This window comes from Mustela nivalis (genome assembly GCF_964662115.1).
Source record: "Mustela nivalis genome assembly, chromosome: 4".
NCBI classification, from domain to species: domain Eukaryota; kingdom Metazoa; phylum Chordata; class Mammalia; order Carnivora; family Mustelidae; genus Mustela; species Mustela nivalis.
Genome location: NC_139023.1, coordinates 111,703,028 through 111,720,124, shown reverse-complemented (window position 1 = coordinate 111,720,124; position 17,097 = coordinate 111,703,028). Strand labels below are relative to the sequence as shown.

Sequence of the window (17,097 nt, the reverse complement as noted above, 5' to 3'; positions counted from 1 at the left end):
AGAGAAGAGGAAGAGAGGACTTGACCTGCCAGACGGCAAGACTTCTATTAAAAACCCTGTGATGAGGGTGATGGGATCTTCGTCCAGGACCAGACATCTAGAGGTGTGTAGATGAACCACAGGAGACAGAACCACAGATATACCACAGACATGCCATTTCGGTGGGGATCTAACAGGACCAGACTGAGGCAAAGAAGAAAACTATACAGAACTAGATCCCAGCTTCCCTTAATACATAGAACTAACACCGGGCTGCACGACAGACCGGGGAGTATGCTTTGCCTGGCCGAGATAAATTCCAGTGTCATTCTGTCACTGTGAAATTCATTTCTGAGCCCTTCCGCTGTCACTCTGTGCTAAGAATCCCATGTAGGGAATGCTGCAAAATGTTTCCTGAAATGATATAGGACAAGAAGTAAAAAGGTAAGCTGATTGTGGTTAATGCTTTCCTTTACAACTAAAACTAACCACTGGCTTCTTTCCACTCTGAAGAAAGTCATTTAAAGTTCCCGGTTCAAGGGGCCTGGGTGGCTTAGTCAGTCAAGCGAATGCCTTTGGCTCGGATTTTGGTCTCGGAGTCCTGGGTTAGAGCCCCACATTGGGCTCCCTGCTCAACAGGGGAGTCTGCTTCTCCCTCTCCCTCTGCCCCTCCTTCTGCTCTTACCCTTTCTCTTTCCCTCAAATAAAATAAAATAAAATAAAAATCTTTAAAATAAAGTTCCTGATTCATCAGATAAATTAAAAACCCACTTAGAATTGTGTTTGAAAATAAGATACAGTTTCTCAAGGAAGATATGAATGATGACTCATAAAACCCCTGCATAGACATTTTCACCTGTGAACTCAGACAGATGGAGCCACTAAAGCCAAAAAGATTTAGTTTTTAATAGTTAATATTTAATGTTAGTTAAACAGCCAGTTAAATAATTAAATTACTTCACTATTAATAAATTAATAAATAATTAAATTGTTTAATTGAGTATTAATATTTACATGGAAAGTAATAGTGGTTTTTTGGAAAATTCTATCTTGGGGAGCTCCTTTCTTTCTCCTGGTTTGTGGTTCTTTTTCCTTAATGTAACACTGGCACATTTCAACTGATTAACAACCACAAAACACAGGAACATTCAATCCCAGAGGCAATTTGAATACAGTCATTGATAAAATGCAAGCTATTAATAAAACCATTTCATTTTAACTGAGCTGATGTTCTAATCTGTATGTTGCTGCAGGCACACAGTAAAACAGTATCAAAAAAGGCTAATATCTGTGCCAGAAAAGAGATAAGCATCCAAAATCAGCTGTGGCAAAGAAGGCCAATATTCACTTACTATGGTACATACCTTCAAGAGTTCAGCAAGCAACCGAAAAAAGGAATTGAATTTTGGGGGTAGTTTTGATGGATAGAAAAACTTACAAATAAGGAATTAAGTATTAACCGTTTAACAAGTCACTTCAAAACCTAAATACTGGGCGGCTCAGTGGGTTATGCCTCTGCCTTTGGCTCAGGTCATGATCTTAGGGTCCTGAGATGGAGTCCCGCATCGGGCACTCTGCTCAGCAGGGAGCCTGCTTCCCCCTCTCTCTCTGCCTGCCTCTCTGCCTACTTGTAATCTCTGTCTGTCAAATAAATAAATAAAAATTTTTAAAAAAACTAAATACTACTTATCTTTATTTTACTTATCAAAGTGTTGATCTGTATGAGCTCTTACTCTTAAATAAAAGGAACATCAAACATATTCAAGAATTCCAGATACGGTTTTATATATGCCTAGTAGTAATCCAATAACCTACGAGTCTGAAGTATAAAAACAAAGATTATTTGTGAATTTGCTAACAGTTCTTTGCTAGATCTCAACCTGACCCATATTTAAACCCATACAAAAGGTACTGGCATAGAGTGCCATGTCTGTGAGCCCATCATATGGACTGTAGTGTTTTGAAATACAAAAAGTGGATTTAGAGAGCAATCACATGAGCTACTGTTGTCTACATAAGAACTTCTTGCACATTATGATGTTAAACAACAGCTCTGCATTTCCCACTAACAGTTGGTGGTAAAGAATGTTGATTTCCCTCCTTCACAGGGTCCCTGAGTCTGTCTAGTTTGATTCTGGAAAAGTTGCCAGGTTGGAGTTAAATTGTAGGACAATAAAGAAATATAAGCATTTTTGTTAACTGAGTAAAATATTGATTTCAGTCAAATCCTGAATGTGTGATTTTGCATTGGCAAGCCAGGATTTTTCTTTTCTCACCAAAGACCAACTAAATATCATTTTAAATGGTTGTCTCATATTAAAGCCAAAGCAAGAGGGATAAATGAAATATCCTTTGGGAGCTGAGAGCTCCAATTCCTAGCCTGGGGTAAATGCCTTAAATTACCTATAAAACCAAATGATGACAGAATGCCATTCTTGGCAAAACATGGATACTTCAACAAAATGAGCCTTAAAGTGATAGAAAATATTATAAAGAAAATACCTAGGAAGGGGGCGCCTTGATGGCTCAGTGGGTTAAGCCTCTGCCTTCGGCTCAGGTCGTGATCTCAGGGTCCTGGGATCGAGTCCCGCGTCGGGCTCTCTGCTCAGCAGGGAGCCTGCTTCCCTCTCTCTCTCTCTGCCTGCCTCTCTGCCTACTTGTGATCTCTCTCTGTCAAATAAATAAATAAAATATTAAAAAAAAAAAAAAAGAAAATACCTAGGAAGGAAGGAAGGAGAGAAGGAGGGGAGAGAAAGAGAGAGAGAGGAAGGTAGGAAAGAAAAAAGGAAGAGAGGAAGGGAGGGAGGGAGAAAAGGGAAGAAAGAAAAAGAGAAGAACTTCCCTACTGCTTCACACATTGAAAACATTAGTGGAGAAAATTCCGAGAAAGAATTTTTCCTCCAGTACTGACTGCCTTTTTAATGTTAATGTCTACTTAAAGAGTCTTTTAAAATCTCTTTAAATCCTTCAAAATCTCCAGTACCTATATTTCTCTTAGAAACTAGTGCTTGAGGGGCGCCTGGGTGGCTCAGTGGGTTAAAGCCGCTGCCTTCGGCTCAGGTCATAATCTCAGGGTCCTGGGATCGAGTCCCGCATCGGGCTCTCTGCTCAGCGGGGATCCTGCTTCCTCCTCTCTCTCTGCCTGCCTCTCTGCCTGCTTGTGATCTCTGTCTGTCAAACAATTAAATAAAATATAAAAGAAAGAAAGAAAGAAAGAAAGAAAGAAAGAAAGAAAGAAAGAAAGAAAGAAAGAAAGAAACTAGTGTTTGATTTTGGGGCACCTGGGTGGCTCAGTCAATTAATCGTCCAACTCTTGGTTTCAGCTCAGGTCATGATCTCAGGGTTGTGAGACTGAGCCCTATACTGGGCCCAGCAGGGAGCCTGCTTAAGATTCTCTGTCTCCCTCTCCCTCTGCCCCTCCACCTACCCTCAAAAAAGAAAAACAAAACAAAAACAAAAAACAAAAAGAAGAAAGAAAGAAGAAACTACTGTTTGACCTGACCTCTAACAGAGAGGCTCTGAATGAGAGCGGAATGAATAACACGGTGAAAAGAGGTATCAGTTGCTCAGTCAGAATATCACAGTAATAAAAATAAACACTGAGATGAAGAAAGAACACGATCTCATTTCCTATCTTTGTAGAGTTCAATCTTACCACTTACTTGGGCTCTGTCTCCGTGGAGTCTCTCGTATCTTCTATGCTCTCATCAGAGATGGCATCTTGGGTTTATATGATGAGTAAGGGACAGTCACAAGCCAATGAGAGACGAAACGACTTACTTCCACCTAAGTCTCTTCCTTCATTTCTTAGATGAACTATGCCTGCCAAACAGTCTAATCCTGTGAAGAATTCTGGTTCTTCTTGGCATTTTATAGGATCTCTGTGTGTAAATAACCTAACAGATTTGCATTCAGTTGGTAAAATCAAAGTTCCGGGGGCTGATGTGTGCCTATTGCCACAAGCTCACCATCTGTGTTTAAAGCCTTACACCATAGGCTCCCGGAGAATGAGAGAAAGTGAACACAAGTAAGCCTTCTTTTCAGATCTGTACATGGCTGGCTTCCTCAATTCATTATGTCTCCTTGGAGAACGCTTGGCTGACCACATCCTCACCGGCCCCCTCCTCCAACAGTCCCATCCTTCACCTGTGGGGTGTTTCTTCATTTACTGTGTCTGACAACATAGTGTATTTTCTCGGTTGGTTTTCACTCTCCTCCAGCAGAATGTGAGCTCCAAAAGAGCAGGCGTTTCGTGGTTGAGTTTACTGCGGTACCCTCATTATGGAAAGGAATGCCAGGCACATCATAGGCACTAATGTATCTTTGCTGAATGAATGATCCCAATTTTTATTTCCCCACCAATCACATTTTTACAAGGACTTCTAAAGTTCTTATTGCTGCGAGTATATTTCATTTACATTCCTTTTCTTGGAAGAGCCATATGGTTTAAAGCAAACCTGGAGAGCAAGATTCTAATACACCTTGTTGATCATCCTTATACAGATTAGTAACAAATGCCTGATTGTTTTAGAATTTTTTTTCCCACTCCAGCTAATTCCAGCTACAATTTTGGGACAGCTCAGTGAAAAGACCCAGCGAAATACCTACCTGTGCGTTATTGGACCTACAGATTGTCCATGAAACATTTTGATGACAGCCTGGCTTTTAGCTTCCGGACAATCACACTCACAGGCAGTAACAGCAACCTATCAACAGGTAATAGTTCCTGTCTGAAATGCTTTAAACTAGGAAAAATGTGTTTACATCCGTTAATTGTAAGCATAAGAAATGAAAAAGTATATGAATATCAATCTGTGAAAAGTTTACAGTACATTATTCACCCAAAAAAATTTATGTAAGTCAAAATTAAGTGCACATGAAACAGTTCTACAAAATTAGCTTATTGTGTTTGTTCTCTTTCACTGAGTTTTAACTTACACTTTAAAAAATCTTTTTCTCCTCCCCTCAATCACTTTTAACCCCTATTTTATAGATGAAGAAACAGACATAGGGAAATTAGATAAATTGTCTAGGAATTTGGGACAGAACAACCAAGGATCAACACGTGTGCCTTCTGAGGACACATTTAATATTCTCTCCCTATATTAAGTATGCTTCAGTTAAAAAAAACATCAAATGTGCAAGAAATAGCACTTTCCTCATTTTCTGTAACAATGCTCTGCTTTACAACCCATTTTTCTTGGTTGGAGGAAGACAAAGCAAGCAGTTATCAATTAGGGGAGGGGTGGCCCTTTGGTTCTCCGTCATCGATCAACACCAGCTGTCCTACGCCTGGCCCACTGGCCCTGTGTGCACAGCTCTCTGCTGCGTCTGTGGTACCCTCATCCTGCCACTCTCTTCCCCAAATATGGCAGTTTTGTCACTTACAACGCTGTCTAAAGTTCTGACTGCACAGCACCCAAAACTGTCATTTCTTCCAAGTGGAATCTCACTGGCGACACAGTATGGTCCCAGGCCTCTGCTCTCAGGAACCACACATTCCCCCCTCCTCTTGCTTCTCCCTCCCCTGGCTCAGGGGGGGATGCTTTAAATTCTCCCAGTCTATCACCAGCTGTGAGACTTTGGGCAGGTTACTACCTTCTCTGTGCCTCAGTTCTTCCACCTTTAGGTGGGAATTTATTCTACAATAAATATTTAGTGAGTACCTAATATTTGCCAGGTACTATTTTGGATAATAGAGGTAAAGCAGTAGACAAAAACAGAAAAAAAAAAAAATCCTTGCCCTCATGGAACATTCTTTTCTCTTTTTTTTTCTTGAGATTTTATTTATGTATTAGACGAGAGAGCGAGAGAGAGCACAGGTGGGGAGGAAAGGGAGAAGCAGGGACTTCACCCTGGTCCAATCCCTGGATCTGGAGACCTTGACTCTAGCCACTGAGCCACCCAGGCGTCCCCCTCCCGGAGCATTCTTAACAATATTAGTAACCACAACCTTATAAGGTTTTGAGAGCATTAAATGAGTGCATACAGGTGTGCTTAAAAAGACTTGTGCATCACCTCCATGCTGACGAGGCGGATGAGTGTTAGTGAAGGTTTATTAATGCTGTTAGCCGTTGGTCTGTAGGGAGGGTGGTTTCTTTTCCCCAGTGTCTGCCGAAGAGTCCTTGTGCTGTCCCTGGTTAGGCGTTGGAACTAAAAGCCAGAAAAAGAAGCAGTTGCTAAACAACTTTTACTTTTTACCCTGCTTCATCCTCTCCGGAGGGAATGAGAGGAGTCAGCAATCTGCGAGAATGTGGGGAAGGTAAAGGGGGAAAAGCAGGGTGAATAACCCCTCAAGGGTTTTCTCGAGTCTCTCCTGATTAGTGCTTTTTTCTGCAGGCTCGTGTCCTTCGCATACTCCCCCACACACCAGACTGGGCTGCATGAGAAAGAACTAAGAATAAAAGTGACAGTCTGTATGATAATGTCCCCACAAGCATTTGAAGCACTATGAGAACTTAATTGAATATACCTTCCTTTTTCTCCGGCAGCTTTGGAACTGGAACACTCTTAGCCCCCTGGTAATTAATTAGTGAGTTCTTAACTGCCGTTCAACATACAACATTGACTCAGAGTCCCAATTTGTTCTTGTTTTTCTTATTTTCCAACCAATGTAGTTAGTTGGTTATCTATGGTCCTGAGTGTAGACTTCCAGCCTAGACTGACTGCTTGCCTGAAATTGGTATCTCAACACTACCGCTTTGAGCTCTGGAACTTTCGGCAGACCAACACCCTCCGCGGGCATCGGTTTCCCCATCTGTGAAATGGTTATGATAAAAATCATTCTGAATTCTCAGAGTTGAAAGGAATAAACAAGTTAATGTATTTAAATCATTTAGTACATTGCTTGACATGTAGTCACTACTTGGTAAGTATCAGTAGTTATTAGGTATTTCTTTAAGGATGGAAAAATGGGGCACCTGGGTGGCTCAGTTGGTTAAGTGTCTGCCTTTAGCTCTTGTCATGATCTCAGGATCCTGGGTCCGAACCCCATGTCAAGTTCCCTGCTCAGTGAGGCGTCTGTTCCTCACTCTCCCTCTGTGTGCTCTGTTTCAAATAAATAAATAAAATCTTAAATTAAAAATAAAAAAGGAAAAATAAATACAATACGTTAAAAATAGCCCTCAGGGATGCCTGGTTGGTTCAGTCGTTAAGCCGCTGCCTTTGGCTTAGGTCATGATCCCTGAGTCCTGGGATGGAGTCCCACATGCTCAGCAGGGAGCCTGCTTCTCCCTCTGCCTGCTCTGCCCACCGCTCCTCCTGCTTGTGCTCCTTCTCTTTCTCTCTCTCTCTAACAAATAAATAAAGTAAAATCTTTAAAAAAAAAAAAAAAAAGAAAAAAGAATAGCCCACATATCGGTTCCTCTTTTTTTTTTTTTTTTTATTTTGGTAAAGGGGAAGTGTTCAAATACGCCCATTTTTACTTTTCCAGCTGTTCTGTTGATGAGAAAGAAGGAAGTCTCCAGGAGAAGCCCACAGAACTTCCTTTACTGAGCTTCCTGATTTCCTTTTCACAGTTATTTGAGAAAGTTATTTGAGAAACTAAAAACATCAGAAATGAAGCATTTAAATCTGGGATGGAGCAGTCAGGAAGCACAGAATGTTTCTCTTTTTGCTTACAACCTGTTTGGGTCATCGAAATGTGCTTGCAAATCTTTACTGTCTATGATTCCCAGATTTCAATAGGGATAGCACTATTCTTTTTTTTTTTTTTTAATATTTTATTTATTTATTTGACAGAGAGAGAGATCACAAGCAGGCAGAGAGGCAGGCAGAGAGAAGGAAGCAGGCTCCCCACTGAGCAGAGATCCTGATGGATGCGGGGGAGGGGGGGGGGCTTGGTCCCAGGAGCTGAGATCATGACCTGAGCCAAAGGCAGAGGCCCTATCCCACTGAGCCACCCAGGCACCCTGGGGTAGCACTATTCTTAACTGACTTTTCAGATACTGTGAAGAATCATACAATAATTATCTCCAAGATAGTCAGTAAATATTTTTCTGCCTTACCTTCACCCTGAAAGAGGATTCCCAGAGGTAAGTAAATAATAATAATTGTATAAATAGCTAATTTTTTTTAACTGCTTCCTGTGAGCCAGGCATTAAGCAAAGAGCTTGGCATGTATTATCTCATTTAATGCCCCTAAAATGACATCATAAATGATGTGCATATCCTTGAACTGCCTAGGGCATGTCATGAAAGCATTTCTAGATGCAAAATTCCTCGAATATTTTAATTTTATTCATGAGTTTCCATGTTTATTTCTGTCGAGTGGGGGAAATAAGCATTACAATAGAGTAAACTGACTTGCATTTTAAAAGACTTTTCCAGAACTGGGGCGCTTGTGTGGTTCAGTGGGTTAAAGCCTCTGCCTTCAGCTCAAGTCATGAACCCAAGGTCCTGGGATAGAGCCCCCCCTCCCCACGTTGGGCTCTCTGCTCAGTGGGAGCCTGCTTCCCTTCCTCTCTCTGCCTATTTGTGATCTCTGTCAAATAAATAAATAAAGTCTTAAAAAAAAAATAAAAGACTTTCAGAATCAATTACTGCCCCCTCTGTATCATTACAATGCACACTGTAGGAGAAAGGCATGCCTTATACCCTCCTTTGCCTTTACCCTGTCCTGTTACCCAAAAGCATCTCGTCTCCTCTCAAAACCCCAATTCTTAGAAAATAAAAGAGTTGACCTATTGACCTCTGAAATCTCTTTCCACTCTATTATTCAATGACATAATTTCCCCCTGAACACTTTTCTTACATGAAAACTAAGACCAAAGGGACACAGAGTTGCTGGACTGAAAGTTACAAGGGTACAAACTATCTTTGTCCCCATATCCGGCAACAAAGAAAAGATACTCAGATCAGGGGAAGGTGACCCTCTCTGATAATCCCAGGTCACAGAATGGATTCACTCTTTATAGGTACTAAAGTAGTGCAGACGAAAGTATAACTTAGAGATAATTTTTTGGTAAGATTAAATCATTTTCCTTAGAATTTGTCAAGAAGCAGGCAACTAAAAAGTATTTATTAAAATAATTTGTATATTTAGATTTTTTACATATTTTAAAGATTATTAAACTAAAGAGGTATGTTTTCCTCGTGAAATCTAGAGGAAAAAAAAAGGAGATTTCGTGGGGTTTTTTTTAGTTTTCCTTTAAATTCCAGTTAACAGGGGCACCTGGTTGGCTCAGTGGGTTAAAGCCTCTGCCTTCAGCTCAGGTCATGATCCCAGGGTCCTGGGATCAAGCCCCACATTGGGCTCTCTGCTAGGCAGGGAGCCTGCTTCCCTTCCTCTCTCTCTGCCTCTCTCTCTGCCTACTTGTGATCTCTCTCTCTCTCTCTGTCAAATAAATAAATAAAAAGTAAAAATAAATAAATAAATAAATAAATAAATTCCAGTTAACATCCAGGTAATATCAGTTTCAGGTGTGCAGTACAGTGATTCAACACTTCCGTACATTGCCTAGTGCTCATCACAGCAAGTACACTCCTAATTAAAGATTTTGGAGAATAAGAACATGTCAGAAAATTTCCAAGACTCTGTAGGAAATTAATAGTAGCAAACTCTGAGACCTGCACCTACCATGTACCTGGTCCTCACTCAGTGTTTTAATTTGCCAAGGTTTCAAATTAAGCAGAAGATCCAATATTTGAGCCAGCTAGTGTACCTTCAGACTCTTTGCTATTAATCACTACATTAGATTATCTCATAAATATGCATTTATATACATATATTTCTCAGTCTGTCAGGCTTCTATCATTTGCTGACACCATTTTTGAGGATTATTCTACTTCCTTTAACCATGATCCTACATATCAAGTAAATTTCTGATCTAAATTCTTTCTCCTAGGCAGGTTTTTCACCCTTTCATTCTAGAAATCGATTTTGCATGCCTTCATATCAAACATGGAAGATTTTTGGCAGAATGCTTTCAGACTGACCTGTTATGCAGAGAGGAAATTGCTTAGAACAAAGGAAATCAAGAAATCTTGGTTCTGCTAATACAACTAACATTCTGCTGTCCTGTGTCTATAAGGGAAACAGAGTTCTGATGGAAGGAAAATTCTAAGCAATGACTACAGGAATTAGACAAAGCTTCAATCCTTAGGGCACAGACTTATACAAGATTTTTTTTTCCATTTTATTTTTATTTTATTTTATTTTATTTTATTTTATTTCTTTTCAGTGTTCCAGAATCCATTGTTTATGCACCACACCCAGTGCTCCATGCAATACGTGCCCTCCTTAATACCCACCACCAGGCCCATCCAACCCCCAACCCTCCTCCTCTCCAAAACCCTCAGTTAAAAACAGTTTTTATAAGCAAAGGAGAAGCAGTTTTCATCAATAACAACATTAACCAAAAGGTCCAGAAAACAATAAACAAAGTTATGCTAAAACATATTTTTCTGGCTCCCCAAGATACAATTTTTCTATATTAGAACCTTGATTCTTCATGAGCCCAAGCGATATGGGGAGAAAATATCAGCTGTTTCCAAAATGCTGGGACCCGATCCATGGAGGCTGGGGATGGTATGTTTTCTGGAACTGTGGACCTTTGGATGAGGTCGCCTTTTCAATAGCTCATGGGAAGCTATGGGCCTCAATTAGGAATAAACGTTAAGCTAGGAATTTCCCCTCAGGCTGGGGTAAGGATCCAGAATTACCAGTATCAGTCTGGGGTTTGGAGGAACTTCTATAGATAGTTAACTTGTCATCTGTGGATGCCAACTGAAAGATGTATAAACGTGATTCTGGAAGGAATTTCTTCCTCACTACTAAATCAGTCCCTGTGGCTTATGCAACAAATGTCAAATACAATAGTGGTTGATCACAGCATCTTTGTATGTGCTGGCTAGGGTGTTTTGACCATTTGACTATTCCCTTCCTTCCTCAAATCCTTTTGATTTCCTCTCAAAGTGCTATGTTCTTTCAAAGAGAGCAACCTGCCTCAATCAAATACTTTTGTTAAATCAAGAAGTGAAAAATATACACATATAGGAGTAATTAGCATGACATTATCTCTCAATTTACCCCCATGCAACCAACATGGAATGAACATTGGTCCCAGCACTGTAAGATGTTTCCTACAGAGATTTGTTCTTATGATGTGTGCTTTTTGGTGTCTAGTAAAAATACTTGAAAAGAAAAGACCAAGTAAGATATTTTTCAGGTTTATACCACGAAGGCAAAAGATGCTTCGATAGACAGGCACAAGTATTCCCTTTTCCATGCAGATCTATCCCTTTATTGATTACGCTTTTTGTTAAAATGATCCAGCTCTCCACAATTTGATCCAACACCTGAAAGAAGATTTGCTTATGTTTGGCAAATGTATTTCTTTGGCAAATGCATATTCTAATAAATTTATATTTTGGTTTTTTAGTGATTCATGAAATATTGAATAACCTAATTAAATTTCTAGAATAAGCCAGACTAAGGAGCAGATCTTAGCTTAACAGAGACTTACTTATTGCAGACATTTTGTTAGCCCTGATTTGGAAAGACAGGCTTTCTTTCCTGCAAATAAATAGAAATTCATATGAAATTGTATGTTATATTGACTTAAACTTCAAGTTGAAATGCTACTATATTTTTGTAAATGTTGAAAATCAAATCTTGGGGGGCACCTGGGTGGCTCAGTCAGTTACACATTCACCTTCATCTCAGGGTCCTGGGATCCAGCCCCACGTTGGGCTCTCTGCTCAGCATGAGTCTGCGTCTCCCTCTCTTTGCCCTCCCCGTTTCCATGCTCTCTCTCTTTCTCTCTTGAATAATTACATAAGATCTTTTAAAAAATCAGATCTTTACCCTTTATCTTATTTCTTTGGATGTAGTGGTAGTCCTGTATCAACTGTAAATTTCTACTTGTTTCCCTTTTTAAGACAGCTGAGGAGAGATGAGTTTGCTCTGGACCACAGCAAAGCCTCTTCAGCTACACAGCCCAAGAAAAATGCTGTTCTGATGCATGTTAACCACCCACATTAAGTTGCTGTTCATGGCTCATTTTTTCAGTTTTAGCAAATGTAAAGTATTACATTCTTTTCAGAAAAAATCAAAGGCATCTTTTATCAAAGTCAAAGACATCTTCTAACCTCCTTTGAATTTCCAAAAGTGAAGTTTGGACTTGAGCTGGTTGAGTGTTTAGTTTTAGTTCTCCTTCTTTGGAGCCTGTTTATTAAACAAATTCAAAGAGTAAGGATAGCAAAATTCCTGAAAAAAAAAAAATGTGCTTAAAAAAAAAAAAGAAGTGTTCAATCTTCTTCCTGCATTATCTTCAGAGTCAGATGATGGAAGCGCTCAAATTAAGTGAATGGACTGATCTCCAGAAAATGAAAAGTTGCAATTCTTATACATCCTTTACCTGAAGTTTTAAAAAATTGCTTTCTCTTTTTTATTACTCATACCTAGTTTTAAATCCTATTGTTTAAATTTCCCAACTTGTTTCCAAAGCAGCTGGTTAAGCGTGACATGTTAACAACACATGTTAATATGCCAAGAAGGGACAGGAAAAGTACTACAAGTTTTAGTCAGCAAGGACAAAGAGAAGGGAGAAGTAAAGAGTTTAGGACACATTTCAAAAACCATTTTGGCAGAGAGAGGCAAATGGAAGAGTTGATCAAACCCATAGAATCAAAGTTATGACCCAAGTTCCTCTAATGGTGGGAGAAGGACATACACTAAAGAGAGACCATCTCAATAACCCTGAGAAATCCAGGAGACCAGGGCTCCAAGACCCATAAAAGTTGACTTGAGATTCAGGACTGAAAACAAGGGGATTATCTAAAAGTCAGTAACGAAAGCATTAGACCTCTGGTGATCCTACCTCTTGTCAACCCCCAGCCCTTAGTCTTATTTATTTTTTAAAGATTTTGTTTATTTGAGAGATGGAGTACGCACAACCAGGAGAAGCAGCAGGCAGAAGGAGAAGCAGGCTCCCCACTGAGCAATGAGCCCAATGTGGGACTCAGACCCAAGACCCTGGGATCATGGCCTGAGCTGAAGGCAAACACTTTAACTGAGTGAGCCACCCAGACATTCCTAACCCCTCAGTCTTAAAAAGAATAGGAGTGGGGAGAATCTTAAGGAAACAGAGACCGTGTAGGATATGGGATATAAAATGGAGTATTTTATTTATTGACTAATTTTTTTACAGATGTGTAGTTTTGGAAAATAATTTCCATAAAAATTTAAGTAAAGTAAGAAAATTGCATTCAGTTCAAATATTTGGTATGTTTATTTCATGATAATGATAGTTGTGGAGCTGTTTAACGCACATAGCACGTCAGTAAGGCAGGTATAATTAGACCTACTGTGCTTGTGAGAAAATTACGGTTAACAGTGATTAAGTTTTTCTGAGGCCACATAGCTATTAGGTTGGAGCACTAGTGCTCAAACTCAGTTCTGTTGATTACAAGCTTATACTTTTACAACTATACCTAAAGTCTTCACAGAATTTTGGTTTATAACCCTTTGGTACAGAGGGACTATTCTTCAGGATAAGGAAAGAAGTGTCATGGAACATTCCCTACAAGATTAGAACCTCTCTAATTACTTCATTGTTAAAGTGATCAACTTGAAATCCAAAGGTCAGTATCAGATATTATTTTTTTCCTAAAGCTGCAAATATGCAAAATTAAATTTAGAAATACACATTAAACTGAACAATGTGAGTCAATCTTACCAAGTGCTTCTTATCTTTTTTTCCATTAGTCATTTCCTCTGAGACTGCCTCTGTGCGTAATGTGTCCGGGACTCACTGTCCTGTGATGAAAGTTGAGGCTAATAGCTGGGGCCAAAGTACTTATGATTTCTAGCCAAATATTTATATATTAGCTTAATATATATATTTTAAATTTTTACCAACTTTATGTTCTTTGCTAGGTGGTCCAAATAGCCATTTACATGTCTGCATATCAATTTGAGATTCCTGTTTTCTCTATATGAAGAGGTGGGCAGAGCCATCATTCAGGAGAGTCAAGCTGAGGTGTGGGGTGGTGAACTGGGTAGGAAGGGTAGGACATGGATTTGTGGAACTATCTGGAAGGAAAGCTCTTACAGTTTGTCTTTTGTCTACCTGCCACACACAGCAATTTTTAGCCGGTTAAATAAGATGAAAAGTATAGCAAGAATAACAGTAAAGAGGGGAAAAAAATCTTCACCTCAAAATGCTTTGTGACGATAATTTGCAAATAGAAGAGGGACAGCGCCTCTCTGTGTAACTCAGGTGATGTTAAGGAGAGAGCTGTGGTCCCTGAATATGTTTTAGCCTTGACACCCTGTTTGCGCCCAGCAACTGGGAAGCTGGTCTTCCACCCCCTGCCAGGAAGACGCTCAGAATAAGAAACCTGGGCTGAACACCCGAGGTCACTCTTTATTTGAAATTGCTAAAAAATCCTATTAGTTATGCTGCACATTTCTTCCTTCCATTCATTTCATATCTGCTAAACAGATTCCTGATGAAGTGTGTTAGGTACTAAGGTTCACAATATATGTAAGATGCTGAAAAGTCAACCTTTTAGTGAGGTCCCCCATGAAACCCAGAAAGCATGGTATAAGGAATTGCCTGATAACTGTTCTCTTTTCAGTTTTTTCTGCTTTATCTTTCTTTTCCTATCTCATTTTCTCCTTCCTGTAGAGATATTTTTTTAACATTTCACAGTAAAAACGCACTTTTTACTACCAAAGAGAAATTCATCATGTTGGTGGTGTTAAATGTGTTGCTTTCCTGGTAAATTTATTCTACTATGTCACTGTGCAAAATTTGTGATTATATGCTGCAGATGAAGTGATGAATTTAGCTATGCCATGTATGTAATGATAATGTTCAGGCAAAAGCAAGAGAACAAGGGTGTCTGGGTGGCTCAGTAGGTTGAGCGTCTGCCTTTGGCTCAGGTCATGTTCCTAGGGTCCTGGGATCGAGCCCTGCATTGGGCTCCCTGCTCAGCGGCGACCCTGCTTCTCCTGCTCCCTCTACTATTTTTCCTGCTTGTGCTCTCTGGCTCTCTCTCTGTCAAATCAATCAATCTAAAAACAAAACAAACAAACAAACAAAAAAAACAAACAAACAGAGAGAAAAAAGAGAACAAAGAGCTTTCTTCAATTTTTTTTTGCTGTTTTTTCTTTTTTTTACCCATAGTAGATATTTTGAACATAGATCTTGGAACAATCTTTGTTTTGTTTTGTTTATGATAAATTCCTGCAAGGAGAATTGCTGAGTAATTAGTTATGTACTTTTTCAATGCTAAAACCCATTGCCAAACTGAATTCAGAAAGTTCGTACAAATTTATTCTTTAGCTAATATGAGTTAATGTTATTATTTTATTCTTTTCCAATCTCATGGGTAAAAAATACATCACAGTCAGGGTGCCTAGGGTTCCTCAGTGGGTTAAAGCCTCTGCCTTTGGCTCAGGTCATGGTCCCAGGGTCCTGGGATCGAACCCCACATCGGGCTCTCAAGAGCCTGCTTCCTTCTCTCTCTGCCTGCCTCTCTGCCTCTTGTGATCTCTGTTTAAAAAAAAAAAAAGTCACAGTGCTTTAAATTAGCATGTTTTTGAATATAAGGTAAGCATCCTATGTTTCTTTGCCATTCATATTTATTCTTTGTAAATTATCTGCTTTTTTTCCTATAGGGTTTCTCATCTTCTTGTTGATTTTCCAGGTTCTCTTTTTATGTGTTATGTGCTATAGACATGTGTTATAGACATATTTTTTCCCATACTTATTGTGGATTCACAGTAGACATGGTGTTCTTTTCTACCATTTGACTTCGGTCTTGACCATGTGATTTCCTGTGTCCAAAGTGTAATACTAAGTTGAGATGAAGGAAGGATTCTCCCTATTTGTTTTTGTTTTCTTCTTTTTTAGATTAGATTAGATTAATTTAGATTAGATTAAAGATTTTATTTATTTATTTGACACACAGAGAGAGCAGAAGCAGGGGAGCAGCAGGCAGAGGGAGAGGGAGAGCCCGATGCGGTCTCTGTCCCAGGACCCGGAGATCCTGACCTGAGCCGAAGGCAGAAGCTTAACCAACTGAGCCCCGCAGACACTAACTCCCTATTTCTTTGTGGGATGTATCATGGCTCCGATGCCCAGAACACTGAAATATACACCGTATCATTGGCTATACTCAGGATTTTTCAGCCACAGGAGCATCAGGACCAGCACTCTTGTCTAGGGCAGGTTGTATTCACATTCTCCCGCTGCTTAACCACAGCAGTGAGAATGAGGAGATGCTCGCTCAAGTTGCCATGGGCCACAGGCAGCAGCACAAGGAAGCTAGGTCAGCAGAACGGGAGGAGACTTGTTCTTACACACCACTGAGACACACTTGGGGGAGGTCTACAAAAAACTACAGATTTGGAGAGCGGAAGGCTGATCACAGGCAGATTAGGCCTTGAGCCTGTTAAATTTGAGCAACTACTGTTAACATGATCTCATTTGTACCTTCATGCTGGGAGGAACAAGGATATGTGTGTATGTGTTGTATAGAGGGATGGGATTATTCTTTAATTCAAGAAATATTTTTTGAGTGTGCTCTCTATGTATAGCACTATTCCAGAATTCAGTGGTGTAAGGGTGAACATGACTGACAAGATCCTTTCCCTCAAGAGTTACAAAGCTGAGTTTCTGGGAAGCAGCAATGACTTGGAATGTCATTTTCTTGATGCTCTTGAGCTCTGTAGCTGTTACAATTCATGTCATCTAAGGACTTTCAGGCTCTGTGAATCAGCCCCCAAATTAGATTCAGAATCAACTCTACAGCCCAATCAGTGAGATTATAATGCCTGCCCCTGCTAAACTCAAGGCACGAAGCATTCCTCTAAACCTAAGAAATCATAAATTATTAGCTTTATTAATAATAGTTGGAGACCAGTGGTCATCTTTAAATGAAAGATACAGTTTTCCAACTTGGTTAGAGAAATGGAGACTGAATTCTTGGCAACAAACTATTGGTGTTCTCTCTTTTTCAGTTACTTAAGATGTTCTTTTAAAAAACAGAACCACCATGATAACAGATTCAAAAATTACTTCCTAAAGTGGAATACTGATCATTCATGTGTATTAATTTCATAACTGTGTTTGAATTTTCACATGACTTCACCTGGGATGAAAATAT

General features: G+C 39.6%; 1 protein-coding gene across 3 annotated transcripts in view; it reads right to left on the bottom strand.

The window, feature by feature from the left end:
- HPGDS (hematopoietic prostaglandin D synthase) overlaps positions 1-3,697 on the bottom strand; it is a 31,081-nt gene extending 27,384 nt beyond the window's left edge. For 2 of the 3 annotated variants that reach the window (XM_082728091.1, XM_082728093.1), the window contains exon 1: positions 3,642-3,677. The gene's annotated coding sequence lies outside the window, so the exon portion shown is untranslated. Of the gene's footprint in view, positions 1-3,634 lie in introns of all 3 variants that reach the window. The other variant, XM_082728092.1, reaches the window with a different exon arrangement.
- Positions 3,698-17,097: the final 13,400 nt, after the last annotated feature.